The following is a 13599-nucleotide window of genomic DNA, read 5'->3' on the forward strand; positions in this document are numbered from 1 at the left end:
GGGAGGAAGAGAGGACAGTTTACAGTAAATATGTGGTGGGAGGGAAGGATTCCATACCAGGAACTTCAGCTGACAAAACATGCATTCATGTTCCTCCAAAAGGACCAGAGATTCAGCCCTGGACAGTGACCATATGGGACTCGTTTCAGGAAACTAAGCGTATGTCGCGTGTCACTACTTCACAGGAGAGCCATTTGAGCGTAAATGTTTTAATTTTTATCAAAATACATTTTGGGGCAGAAAAGTATTCTGGAACATGTGAACTTTCATGTTCCTTAATAACAAACATGTATGCCATCTGTAAATACAAATACAATTGTTAAAATAGAAGCATAGTTGGTTTAACCCCGGAAACAGGCAGGAACCTTCCCGTCTAGCCATGCCATGATTGGCTGAGATATGCCGAGAGATGATTGGTCTGCCATGTAGCAAGCTTTTGTCTATAACATGAGCTGGTCAGTATGTGTAGGTAATCCTTTCTAACACAGCTTTTTGGAAAAATATCACAAAGTAGAACTGGCTGAGTGTTGCTCTCCACATTCTGGAGGACCGAGTTTTGAAATCAGTGGAAATAAAGTATGATAGCTGAGGAGATGGAGAAAATTCTGACGTTTGTTTGCAAATAGTCAAAAAGAGAACACATAGGCTGTTGTAGAAAACACCTGTCTCCGGATTACATCTTCAAACTAAAGGAAAGGAAAGGGAAACCATGGCAACCGTGACAGAGTGGGAGAAGCGTCCATCCATGTATACAGGTAAGATAGTCTAGCTTGCTACACTTTCAGATATAATACATTTCTAATTGTCAAAAAGTAGTTCTCATTTCAAGATAAAGTGTACTAGCTAACGTCAGTTGGCTGGCTCGCTAGCTAGCTAACGTTACGTGCATGATCTGTGTACTCATATTATTCGTATCTCAGAGCCATTTGCATTGCTAGTTATAGCCTAATGTAAACATGTACACTACATCTTCTGTATTATGTGCATGTGACAAATAAACGTATATTTTATTTGATATAGTTTGTGTTTACCAGAGACGGTAATGTGATGAACACGGCCTGGACCAAAGTCAAATTAGGATATAACGTTAGGCCAACGAGACAGTGTCCAAGTTCTAAAATTCTCTGGTAGAATACCCTGCTTTTATTTCGTCACACTCACAATTGTAAGCTATTTTCTGTAATTAGCTCGCCATTAACTTGTAAATAATCATCTTGTTGTGAGTTTATTTTCCTGTAATAATGAAGACAAATGAGCTAAAGTGAAGACGTTGTCAGCTATATTATATGGTTAATATTTGAACTGGCTAGCCAGCTAACTTAACATTAGCTAGCTAGTTAACAAGCTAGAAACAAATCATAACATTGTTGATAACGTTGCTTTTAGTTGCCTGGTTAACTAGATTGACATCCTAAATTCATTTTTAAAAACAGGTGGGTTTATTGGTGTTAAAATACACTAGTTATACTGTTTTGGACCACCAGGCTGCTGATGTCGTGCAGTCTGTAGTTTTTGTGTTTATACTATTTAATAACGACAAGTTTGATGTTGGACGACAATAGAATGTTCATGATGTCACTGCGACAACTGTCGATAGACGCAGTATAAACCAGCCTTTAGTCTTGAAATCTTTGGTTGTTTAGAACACGGCCTCACATGTGAATCCTTAAAGAGATGGGTGCGGCTAAGGCTTAAGAGGGTGTGAACGATGCTGAATGAGTGTAGACAAAGAAGAGCTCTCCAGTAGGTGTACCAAAAGATTCAAGGGCCATTTTCTCAAAAGTGAAGTTACAAGTTTATCAACTTTCAAAGCAGAATTACTTTCCAATTGTTCCTCAACTGTAGTGCATGATATACCATTTTCTAGCTCTGAGTCTCTACTTTTATCCAATGTAAAAAACAATTACATTATTCGCTAGATAAGACTGAATCGAGCCGGTCGGTCACATATTAGAGTTGTTGACATGAAGTAGATTAGGACTAAACTGCTGGTTGGCTAAGAGGGGTTTCAATATCAATAGTGTCTGCCAAGTGGACAGACTAGTGTTGATGGCACCAGCACATGATTTGTTTGCACAAATGTTTAGTGACCTGACCTGTGCCCCACAAAGTACCTGCAATCCATACAGAACCAGACTAATAATGACTAGCCATCTTTTAAATTAGCATGCCCCTGCAAGGCTTGACATTCAGGTAAATTTGCAAGTGGCACACCGGTCCAGTGCCATCTGAAAGCTACTTGTGCGCATTCAAAAGAATAAAGGCCAGGGAAAGCGGATGTTACCGTTCATTTTCCTACAATGATCAACCCTCCATACACAAACAATGACATTTTAACTTGACAATATGACATTTACATTGATTATTTGGAGAAAAAAAGGCTGTAATATATTTAACGATTTTGAACAGTCAGTAGTACAGTAGGGCCCGTGTTTTGTTTTTCCAGGTTTCCGAGTTCTCAGGTTTTTACTGAAAATCACACTTGTTGCTCTCAGTCCAGAACAATTCTTAAACCACATCAGGAGACCACTTTTGAGGTCTTTAGTTGACCTTTAATTCAATTGCGCGCCTAGCAAGAGACCGTTGTTTGTACTGTACAATGTACAGTGTAGGCTACATGTGATGGCATAGTTTGCTAAACAAATGCCCCGCGATTGATACAAATCATCATGATTTCATTCTGCCAGGTAGACCTACTTTGCAGTCTACAGTTAATTGGGAAGGTATTTTGGGAAAGTCTTTAGAAATGTTGATTCAAACAGTGCATGATGACAATTGCGCAACCCGAAGATTCAACCAAGACGTCATACTTTTTGAATACCTGGTTCGCATACCCATTGTTGCATACCCATTGCTGTTTGAAAAAATAATCTTGATATAAAGAATAATTGTGAACCAGAAACTAATCTGACCAGCGAACATTTTTTCCACTGGCACCCTAGCAACAATTAAAATGTGGTGTGTGGGGTGTAGCCTACGTGTCCATCAAGCTGCCTCACGCTACAGAAACAGGAGATAGAGCAGCCCATAGGGCAGGAGCCTGTCTTGGTCAAGGCTTAGGCCTACTTTACTTGAAGAGGACAAAGAAGCAGAGACAGAAACAGCTAGGTCCAGAAGCTCGCTCTCCTCTTTCCTGAGGCATCTTAAACCACAGCAGGAACAACAGGAAGATTGTCTCTCTCCAGGGACACTTTTCACCTCCCTCATTCCGCCAGCCAGCTGCCTCTCAGCTGAGCTTGTTAACGTTCTCGGAAATTAAATTACTAAAAGTTAGTTCACCACATAATTGCATGATCCACAAGGCAGGGCGTAAGATTCTGCCTCTGTATGACTTGCTTGGGAGACCTTGTCACAGACATCAAATTTCAATGAAGCAGTCAGTCGCCCACAAAGACACACAGGAATGATCTAACTAACAGGTTGTTGGAGCGGCAGGTAGCCTAGTGGTTAGAGCGTTGGGCCAGTAACAGAAAGGTTGCTGGATCGAATCCCCGAGCTGACAAGGTAAAAATCTGTTGTTCTTCCCGGTAGGCCATCATTGTAAATAATACATTTGTTCTTAACCTTTCACGAGTATCAATCCCGGATCCGGGAGCACCCCCCACCCCCCACACACTGATTAGCATAGCTAGCATAGCTTCACAAGTAGATAGTAGCATCTAAATATCATTAAATCACAAGTCCAAGACACCAGATGAAAGATACAGATCTTGTGAATAAAGCCACCATTTCAGATTTTTAAAATGTTTTACAGGGAAGACAAAATATGTAAATCTATTAGCTAAACACGTTAGCAAAATACACCACTATTCTAACTCCATCAGTTTCTTACTCCTTCAGGTGCTATCACCAATTCGGCTCAACTAAGATATTGATAGCCAATAACCTATAAAAAAAAACATCAGATGACAGTCTGATAACATATTCATGGTATAGGATAGTTTTTGTTAGAAAAAAGTGCATATTTCAGGTAGAAATCACAGTTTACAATTGCACCGACCATCACAAATCGACTAGAATTACTAGATAGAGCAACGTGTATGACCAATTTACTCATCATAAAACATTTCATAAAAATAGACAAAGCATAGCAATGGAAAGACCCAGTTCTTGTGATTTCAGACCATATTTCAGATTTTCTAAGCGTTTTTCAGCGAAAACACAATAAATCGATAAGTTAGCATACCACATGTGAAAACGTTACCAGAGCATCGATTCCAGCCAAAGAGCGCTATAACGTAATCACCGCCAAAAGATATTAATTTTTTCACTAACCTTCTCAGAATTCTTCCGATGACACTCCTGTAACATCATTTTACAACATACATATACAGTTTGTTCGAAAAGGTGCATATTTAGCCATACAAAACCGTGGTTACACAATAAAAATACTAGGAAATCAAGCCTCAATATGTCTGACGTCATCTATCAGAGTGATCTAGTTTAATTGAAAGCTAATCATATACTTGACTAAAAAATACAGGGTTGACAGGAATCGAAAGACAAATTAGTTCTTAATGCAATCGCTGATTTACATTTCTAAAATTATCCTTACTGTGCAATACAGGGTTCGCCAAGCGAAGGGATAGAAAACAAAATGGCGAAATATGCGTTTAAAATATTTCGACAGAACAACGATTTATCATATTAAATATTACTTACTATGAGGTGATTTTCCATCGGATTCTTGGGCAATGTATTCTTTCTTGGGTATAATCTTCTTTTGGTCGAAAGATGTCCTTTGTCCGTCTAAATGCCCGCTAACGTTCAACCAGGACCCCGAAATGTGCCCGGTGCTTCACATAGAAATGCATCAAAATCGCACTAAACGGATATAAATTGCTATAAAACGGTTTAAATTAACTACCTTATGATGTTTCTAAGTCCTATATCGAATTAAATTACAGACGGATACATTTCAAGTTGATAACCGAGCCTGTGAAAATGGCATCCGGAGGTCCCATCCTGCGTAAGGGCGAGCGTCGAAAGGGGGGCTACTCTCACTCCTTGGTCTTTTATAACCTCTGAGAGCTACCTAGAAGGCCCATTCCACTTCTCATTGGTTACTGACATCCAGGGGAAGGCGGGTGCAGTTCGTGTCGTTCCATAGGATAGACAGAGACCTTAAAAACTGATCTGAAACCAGAGCTTCGCTCTCAGACCTTTCACTGTCTGTCATGGATTTCGCTGTAGAAAGAGTTCTGGGTCACCCACAGACATAATTTCAACGTTGTATGAAACTAGAAGGTGTTTTCTATCCAATATAATTAATAATATGCATATTGTACGAGCAAGAATAGAGTACTAGGCAGTTTAATTTGGAGACGACAAAATGCTAATTCGGAACAGCACCCCCTGTAGTCGCAAGAAGTTTTAACGGACTTGCCTAGTTAAATAAAATGTTTAAAAATAAACAGTGAGGTGTGACTTTTCTTTCGAGGTCAGTCTCATTACTGGTTGAATAGGCCTAATAGAAGAGGAGATTGTCTTGTTGGTCTCTGAGGTATCAAAAGCTAAGAGTGCTAAGAGGGCAGATGGTAGCTTTGTAGAGGACACTTGGACATGGTTGTGCATAAACAACACATTTTGTGTGCACTGTCTTGTACATCAGGGGTACTCAAGTATCATTTGAGAAGGTCTGGTCACACAAATTTCCTTGGTGACAAAGTCCCGGATGGATAATGACATTTATCGGCGTAGTAACAAATCCCCACTTCACAACCATCTTGTTGGCGGAGAGAAAATGTTGCAGTTTTAAAGTCAATTTCCGCCAATTATTTTTTGTTGTTGCATGAGGCAGGGATTTTTCCCCTCTGTTTTAAAGCTAATTTCCTGCAATTCTATGCATTCTTCCATGGCGTATGTTTGTTTATATGATACCAGGGGTCGAAGCCCGACCGAGTAAATTAGAAAAATAAAATTACAAAATTCGGGACCTGCAGCCCGTGTTGACCCTGTTCTGGGTTCGGACCCGGTCCGCCAGTTGAGTATGGGGGCTCTACATCTCTGCTTGTTGAGTCAAGTTATAAATGTTCTCCAATCCTGTAAATGTTTAGATGTTAGCCTCATCTCCTTTTCAATCAAAAACTATCTCAAATAAAATGTTATTGGTCACATACACATATTTAGCAGATGTTTTTAGCAGGTGTAGCGAAATGCTTGTAAATATGAGATTTAGCCAGGTCATACGGCAGGCACTGCGTCGTCACATGTTCTTCTGATGTTAGATTCCAATCAATCCATTGAAAACACCATAAAAACATGTGAGCATCATCCCCAACATGGGGAACAAAAAGAGTATGAAATCCATTCAAGTCTCATCTAAGATCGGTTCATCAGGCTACTCACTTGATTGGTCCTCGTAAACACGCGTTGAAACGCTGAGATCAACATCATCTTTACGAATCCTAGGAATGATAATGCCATGGGGAGGGGGTCTTCACAGCAGCAGCTGGGAATAGGGCTCATCTAGACCAGCCTCTTTGGAGTCTGACCGGGCTTCATAGTGAAGCAGTAACTGTCTTAGTGTGAAGGAAGCAGCACCACTCCACCTCCACCCTCATCTCACTGTGCTGCTGCCTCCTTGGTATCAGATGCATGCTGCCTGCTGGCCTGAAACCCTGAAGAATGTGCCATCTAACCATGTGACCGGTCGGCTGGGTCTGAACAGCCCTGTTTGGGGGGAACCTTCCTTCACAGGTGTGGGGAGTGAACCGCACGGCTTGCAGCACATTTTCCACTTCAGGAAAGCCAAGGCAGGCATTTCATGATGGGTGGGTTGGTGATGGGATCTGGCCTTTGTCAGCATAAATACAAATGTCCGTTCTCGTCAAGATAATGGGAAATAAAGTATTCTCAGTCTGGCCTTTCATCCTGTTTGGTCACACTGTATAGACCATCACCTGTCAAACTGAATCCACGGTGGGATGAGTGTCTGCAGGTTTTCGCTCCTCTCTTGTACTTGATTGATCAATTAAGGTCATCGATTAGTTAGGAACTCCCCTTTCTTGGTTGTCTAGGTTTTAATTGGACACACATTGATAGGAAATAACAAAAACCAGCATAAACTCATTCCATGGAGGGGCGAGTGTGACACCCCAGCTGTACATCAATCTAATATTGATGACAAAAGGTTATCATGAGGTTGTCAAGTGTTCTACTTATATATCAGTACACTCGTAACAACTTAAGCATTACGAAAGTTCAATTAGATCAAATAAACCTTAACTAGCAAATAAGCCATTCATTTTATGGTTGAACAAATTCGACACATTGAACTCCGTACAAAAACTCCTTGCTTGGTGGGCGAAACAATGAAAAAAGACGGTACTTGCTGGTGGGAGACAGATTTTCCTCCGAGTTGTGCCTCTCACTTCCTCTCTGAACATACTGATAGGCTCCAGGACGAGCATAAACGATTATCGCAATTCAAACACAAGGTTTCAAACTTACCGATTCAATTGCACTTTAAACAAAAAAAAACAAAAAAAACATAATTTCCTCTGCCAAAGCCATGGCAATGTTTACAGAGTCACACTCTCGTTTTAATTCATCAATACAGCCAACATCACCATCTAAAACATCCATCCAGTTTCCCAACGACATTGCAGAGTAGGGCTATGTCATGTGCTTGTCCAACAGAATAATAAAATAACTGCAATTGATATAATGTAATTTAGAGTTCTGATCACTACTTCAGTATCCCATGGATAACATTTCAAAACTGGATATAGTTTTATGTGCCCACAAATCAAATTTCGTGGATGACCATCTTAAATGTGCTATCAAAGGCTTTTAAAATACCCTGGTGACGTATTGAATTCCAACCACCATTTTGTGTTCTACTTGTAGCCCTGGTTGCCCTGAAAAGAAATGGTAAAACACTTAATTGTGAGGCTAAATATATGGGCTGGTCATGTAGATAAATGAAAGTCAGATAAATGAAAAGCCCATTTTTGCTGGGACTGATACAGTTAATCCTCGCTAGCGATACAGTTTTTGGAAGCCCTCTCATATAAGCGAGAAAGAATCTTTCAAATACAAAAGATACACTTACTGTACACAATTTAGTAAAGTTGAACCAGGCTGTTTTCACAACGACACATCCTCTCACTATGTGCTCGCATTTCCATTGGAAACTACAATTCAACATTTCCGGCTGGATCGCAAGTGCTTCTCAAAATACAGCCGGGTGCAACTTTGCTAAACAGCGTACACTAAGTGTATCTTTTGTATATGCAATCGAGGCATATTTGCGATTAAACACTTTTTGGGCAACATCTGTGCATTTCTCTAACGCGGCAATAAGGGACGTGGAACAACTACTGTAATGCAATTACATTTGAGTCATAAGGGCTCTTGGGCCAATTCTCTTTGAAAGATTAAACGGCAAAAATCTGTCACGGTACACATAGAATTGTGTAATTACGCGCAGCAACAGTTCCTGGTTTGGGTTTTTGTCGTAGATTTTTGGACAAATCAGGATTGGACGAAGGCAGTGCTTGAACTGGTGATTTTCAAGCCCGGGTGCAGATGATAAACCAATTTCCACTAGATTCCACAGCCACAAAGTCTAAATTGTCTGTTCATTAAAACAAAATCAAATGTTTTGGGGGGGAAAGGGAGATACCTAGTCAGTTGCTCAACTGAATGCATTCAACCTAAATGTGTCTTCCACATTTAACCTAACCCCTCTGAATCAGAAAGGTGCGGGGGGCTGCTTTAAAAATCGACGCCATCTGTGCCCGTTGCTGTTGAAGGTTAACTGCCTTGATTTCCCCATAGAAATGGCTGAACGAACCAGAGGTAACTCATTTCCGGTTCTTAGGACTACAAGCTGACGAGCTCTACTGCATTCCGCCCAGCAATAAAAACAGGAAGTGACAAACTTTCATGAGATAAGAGAATTTTACTTCTGGGTAACAGAGATTACACTACTGACCTCATGGTCTAGGAATTCTCAAGACAGACTGGTGACCTTTGACACAGGCTACAGACTCCTTGGCCAATACTACTAAATGAAAAACTGGTCTATTATATGTAGTATATGGAGCTATACATCTTTAACACAATTGTCCATAACTTCCCAATAGTATCAGACTCTCAAGGTTTATTAAGGTCACTGTTTGAATTGTACCTGCAAGCACTGTATTATTTTACCATTCTTTGGTTTGATATTCAAGTATAGAGTAAACGGTATGTCAGTTTCCATTGCCAAGTTAATTCTACAGAGCATGACAGCCCCTACATATACTTTTTTTCTGCATTCTTGGGGGAACTTCCATGTCGGTCTCAACCATTTTTGGATGTACAAGTAGCCCAAGTCACATGTTGCTCTGCACCCACTCATGTGCAATTGATCATTAGGCCTATGTTCTTATTAGTCTTCCCAAGACCTCACTGTGGATAGGCTGGTCATGGCTAGAAAGAATACAGCTTTTGTTAAATTGACGTCAAAAGTCGTTTGTTTTTAGTTAACCATAACCGAATTCTCCTAGCCTGCTACAAAAAGTCAAAAGCTGTATCCCATCTAGTCACAACGGACAGGCCAGGTGGCCCAGGGATACTATAGTGCCACATGTTGAGAACTTCCAGGTAATGGCTAAACAAGATTGACGAAAATTGTGAAATGTGGTAGCAATTTCGTGTGGTAAGCTGTACGTGACAATCAATGTCAAACAAATGCTTGCTTTGAAAGTGGAATCAAGCAAAACAGCATTGAAATCCATAACAGCTGCCCGGATCGAGAGGAACACTTCACTTAAAGTCGTAGCAATCAAGTCACTGTTCTGCCATTTCGACATTGACCATTCCCAGCATATATATATATATATATATATAGCAAATGGATTGCAACATCTACATGGGTAGAGGTTTCAATGCCAAATATTTGTGTTCTTACATTAGCTAGCAAGTTAGCTAGCTAACGTTAACTTAGCTAGCTAAAAGATGAGCAGCTAACGTTTTCTATCACAACAACAGCAACGTTGGCTTGGATGGACATTCATACAAACACAATATAGCTATGTCCATAACGTACCTCTTTATCTGCTAAACACTCCGGAATTGCATTGCAAATTGCACTTCTTCAAAAGCCTGACCGTAAACAGAAGAAAGTCTACCATTTGATGCCAGTTTGGCTGTCAGCACTACCGGTCTCTCGAACTTGATGACGAGGAAAACATTCGCTAATGTGGTTTAGTCAACCAATCAGGCGCAGCAAACCAATCCCGCAAATCCTAACATGTCGGTCGGGGCTGAGGGATCGTGAAAACGTCAAAGGAAAGGATGACACCACCGTGCAGTGTATGAAATCTAATTACAGTATACGGCAAGTCAACATGTGGTCCTAAAATAATATAGGACTGCCCTGAGAAATCTATTTGGATCACCATAAATTTGCAGAATAAGATTGTCAAAGGTGGTTTGTCCCCCCCACCCTACCACTGACTGTTGTAATGGATTGAAGTGTTGCATTTGTTTGGTAGATACAGAAGTTATTGTTACAGAACAACGTGATCTATATTTACGTGTGATAAAACAACAAACATGTAGTTCCCCTCAGGTCTTCATCCTTCCAAAATATGTTTTTTCCTACCATCTCCTTTAAAGGGATAAGGCTTAATTTGGTCATCGGTTAACATAGCACTGATCTGTATTGCAAAAATAGCTCTGATTTTGCTTAATTAACTGGTTCACATAACATTTCCCCATTTTGTTTAGGTGGGGTGTGGCAAAGTTCAATGGGGGGATTTCGTGTCTCCTCAGTAGTGGGGTTTTCCTATCTTTACCAACAAATTAGAGCAGTTTGCAGCTGAAGGTGCAGCAAGCTCATTGATGATTCGTTTTTTTTGTGGCAGTTATCTTCGCTAAAGGCTGTTTATCGAAGTATTATGCTGCATTTCTAACCAAGTGGGAAGGTGGTAATTACCAGTTGTGGAATCGTATAGGATTTGGATGCATTCACATGCTTTGATCTCATTGTGAAACACAGATTGGCTAATGGCCAACAAGCTGTGTCAACCATAAACTAAAAGTACAGCAATCATGCTTGGCAACAAATATAGTGTTCAAAAACCATATTAATATATTCACAGGAGGTTGGTGGCACCTTAATTGGGGAGGACGGGCTCGTGGTAATGACTAGCGGATTAGGTGGAATGGATTCAAATACATCAAACACATGGTTTCCAGTTGTTTGATGCCATTCCATTTGCTCTGTTCTGGCCATTGTTATGAGCCGTTCTCCCCTTAGCAGCCTCCTTTCTTTTTATAAATAAAGTTTTCTTATTGCATTTAACTGCTGACAATGCTGTTATCAAGGTAATTTCCATAGTAGGTGATGTCAGAGTTTTGTCACAGTTTTTTTAAGGTAAGAAAATATTTGGTAAATAAATAATGTAATAAACTAAAGTTAAAAAAAAAAGTAAGACAATAAAATTAAATAAACTAAAGTTTAAAAAAAGTAACAATAAAATAATAATAAGGCTATATACAGGGGGTAACGGTACCAAGTCAATGTGTGGGGGTACAGGTTAGTTGAGGTAATTGAGGTAATATGTACATGTAGGTTGGGGTAAAGTGACTATGCATTGACAATAAACAGCGAGTAGCAGCAGGGTAAAAAAGGGGGTCAATGCAAATAGTAAGGGTAGCCATTTGACTCTGTTTAGCAGTGTTATTGACATTGGCTGGTATAGAGGTTCTAGATGGCACGAAGCTTGGCCCCAGTGATGTACTGGGCCTTACGCACCACCCTCTGTAGCGCTTTGCGGTCAGATGCCGAGCAGTTCCCATACCAAGTGGTGATGCAACCAGTCAGGATGCTCTCGATGGTACAGCTGTAAAACCTTTTGAGGATCTGAGAACCCATGCCAAATCTTTTCAGTCTCCTCGGGGGGAATAGGCGTTGTTGTACCCTCTTCATGACTGTCTTGGTGTGTTTGGACCATGATAATTTGTTAGTGATGTGGGCACCAAGGAACTTGAAGCTCTCGACCCGCTCCACTACAGTCTTGTCGATGTGAATGGGGGCGTGCTCAGCCCTCTTTTTCCTGTAGTCCACGATTAGATCCTTTCTCTGGCTCACGTTGAGGGAGAGGTTGTCTTCCTGGAACCACACTGCCAGGTCTCAGACCTCCTCCCTATAGGCTGTCTCATTGTTGTCAGTGATCAGGCCTACCACCGTTGTGTCGTTGGCAAACTTAATGATGGTGTTGGAGTTGTGCGTGGCCACATAATCGTGGGTGGACAGGGAGTATAGGAGGGGACTATGCACGCACCCCCTGAGGGGCCCCCTGTTGAGGATTAGCGTGGCAGATGAGTTGTTGCTTACCCTTACCACTTGGGGGCAGCCCGTCAGGAAGTCCAGGATCCAGTTACAGAGGGAGGTGTTTAGTCCCAGGGCCCATAGCTTAGTGATGAGCTTTGAGGCCACTATGGTGTTGAACACTGAGCTATAGTCAACGAACAGCATTCTCACGTACAGTTGAAGTCGGAAGTCATTAAAACTCGCTTTTCAACCATTCCACAAATTTCTTGTTAACGAACTATAGTTTTGGCAAGTCGGTTAGGACATTAACTTTGTGCATGACACAAGATATGTGGAATTTCACATCTAAAACAAGGATACTCATCATTGTGGCACAATGCTAGGCCATGGATTTTTTATTTAACCATTTTGACGAACATATCAAGAATATTTCAAGGGCATCTTTTTTACATCTTCGTAACATTGCAAAAATCTGAAACTTTGTTTTTATTTAATTTTTCTCCCCAATTTCGTGATATCCAATTGCGATCCAATTACGATCGTTTCTCATCGCTGCAACTCCCCAACGGGCTTGGGAGAGGCAAAGGTCGAGTTATGCATCCTCCAACACTTGACCCACCAAACCGTGCTTCTTAACACCCGCCCGATGACCCCGAAGCAAGCAGCACCAGTGTGTCGGAGGAAAAACCGTTCAACTGACAACCGAAGTCAGCCTGCAGGCGCCTGGCCCACCACAAGGAGTCACAAGAGCACAATGAGCCAAGTAAAGCCCCCCCGGCCAAACTCTCCCCTAACCCGGACGACGCTGGGTGCCGCTCTATGGGACTCCCGGTCACGGCCGGTTGTGACACAGCCTGGGATCAAACCCAGGTCTGTAGTGACGCCTCAAGCACTGCGATGCAGTGCCTTAGACCACTGTGCCACTCGGGAGGCAATCAGAAACGTTTTATCAAAAAATTATGCAGAAAAGCTAATCCATGCATTTGTAACCACTAGATTAGACTACTGCAATGCTCTACTCTCTGGCTACCCTGATAAAGCACTAAATAAACCTCAGTTAGTGCTAAATACGGCTGCAAGAATGTTGACCAGAACCCAAAAATGTGATCATATTACTCCAGTGCTAGCCTCTCTACACTGGCTTCCTGTTAAGGCTAGGACTGATTTCAAGGTTTTATTGTTACCGAACTAAGCATTACATGGACTTGCTCCTACCTCTCTCCCTGATTTGGTCCTACCGTACAAAACCTACTCATACGCTACGGTCACAAGACGCAGGCCTCATTATTGTCCCTAGAATTTCTTAGCAAACAGCTGGAGGCAGGGCT

At 41.3% G+C, this 13599-nt stretch overlaps 1 protein-coding gene across 5 annotated transcripts in view; it reads right to left on the bottom strand.

Annotated features, from left to right (window-relative positions):
- LOC139540041 (ankyrin repeat domain-containing protein 27-like) overlaps positions 1-10191 on the bottom strand; it is a 39593-nt gene extending 29402 nt beyond the window's left edge. For 2 of the 5 annotated variants that reach the window (XM_071343577.1, XM_071343574.1), the window contains exon 1: positions 10040-10188. The gene's annotated coding sequence lies outside the window, so the exon portion shown is untranslated. Of the gene's footprint in view, positions 1-10039 lie in introns of all 5 variants that reach the window. The other 3 variants (XM_071343578.1, XM_071343575.1, XM_071343576.1) reach the window with 3 other exon arrangements.
- Between the last annotated feature and the right edge of the window lie 3408 nt (positions 10192-13599).

Source organism: Salvelinus alpinus, chromosome 15 (genome assembly GCF_045679555.1).
Source record: "Salvelinus alpinus chromosome 15, SLU_Salpinus.1, whole genome shotgun sequence".
NCBI classification, from domain to species: domain Eukaryota; kingdom Metazoa; phylum Chordata; class Actinopteri; order Salmoniformes; family Salmonidae; genus Salvelinus; species Salvelinus alpinus.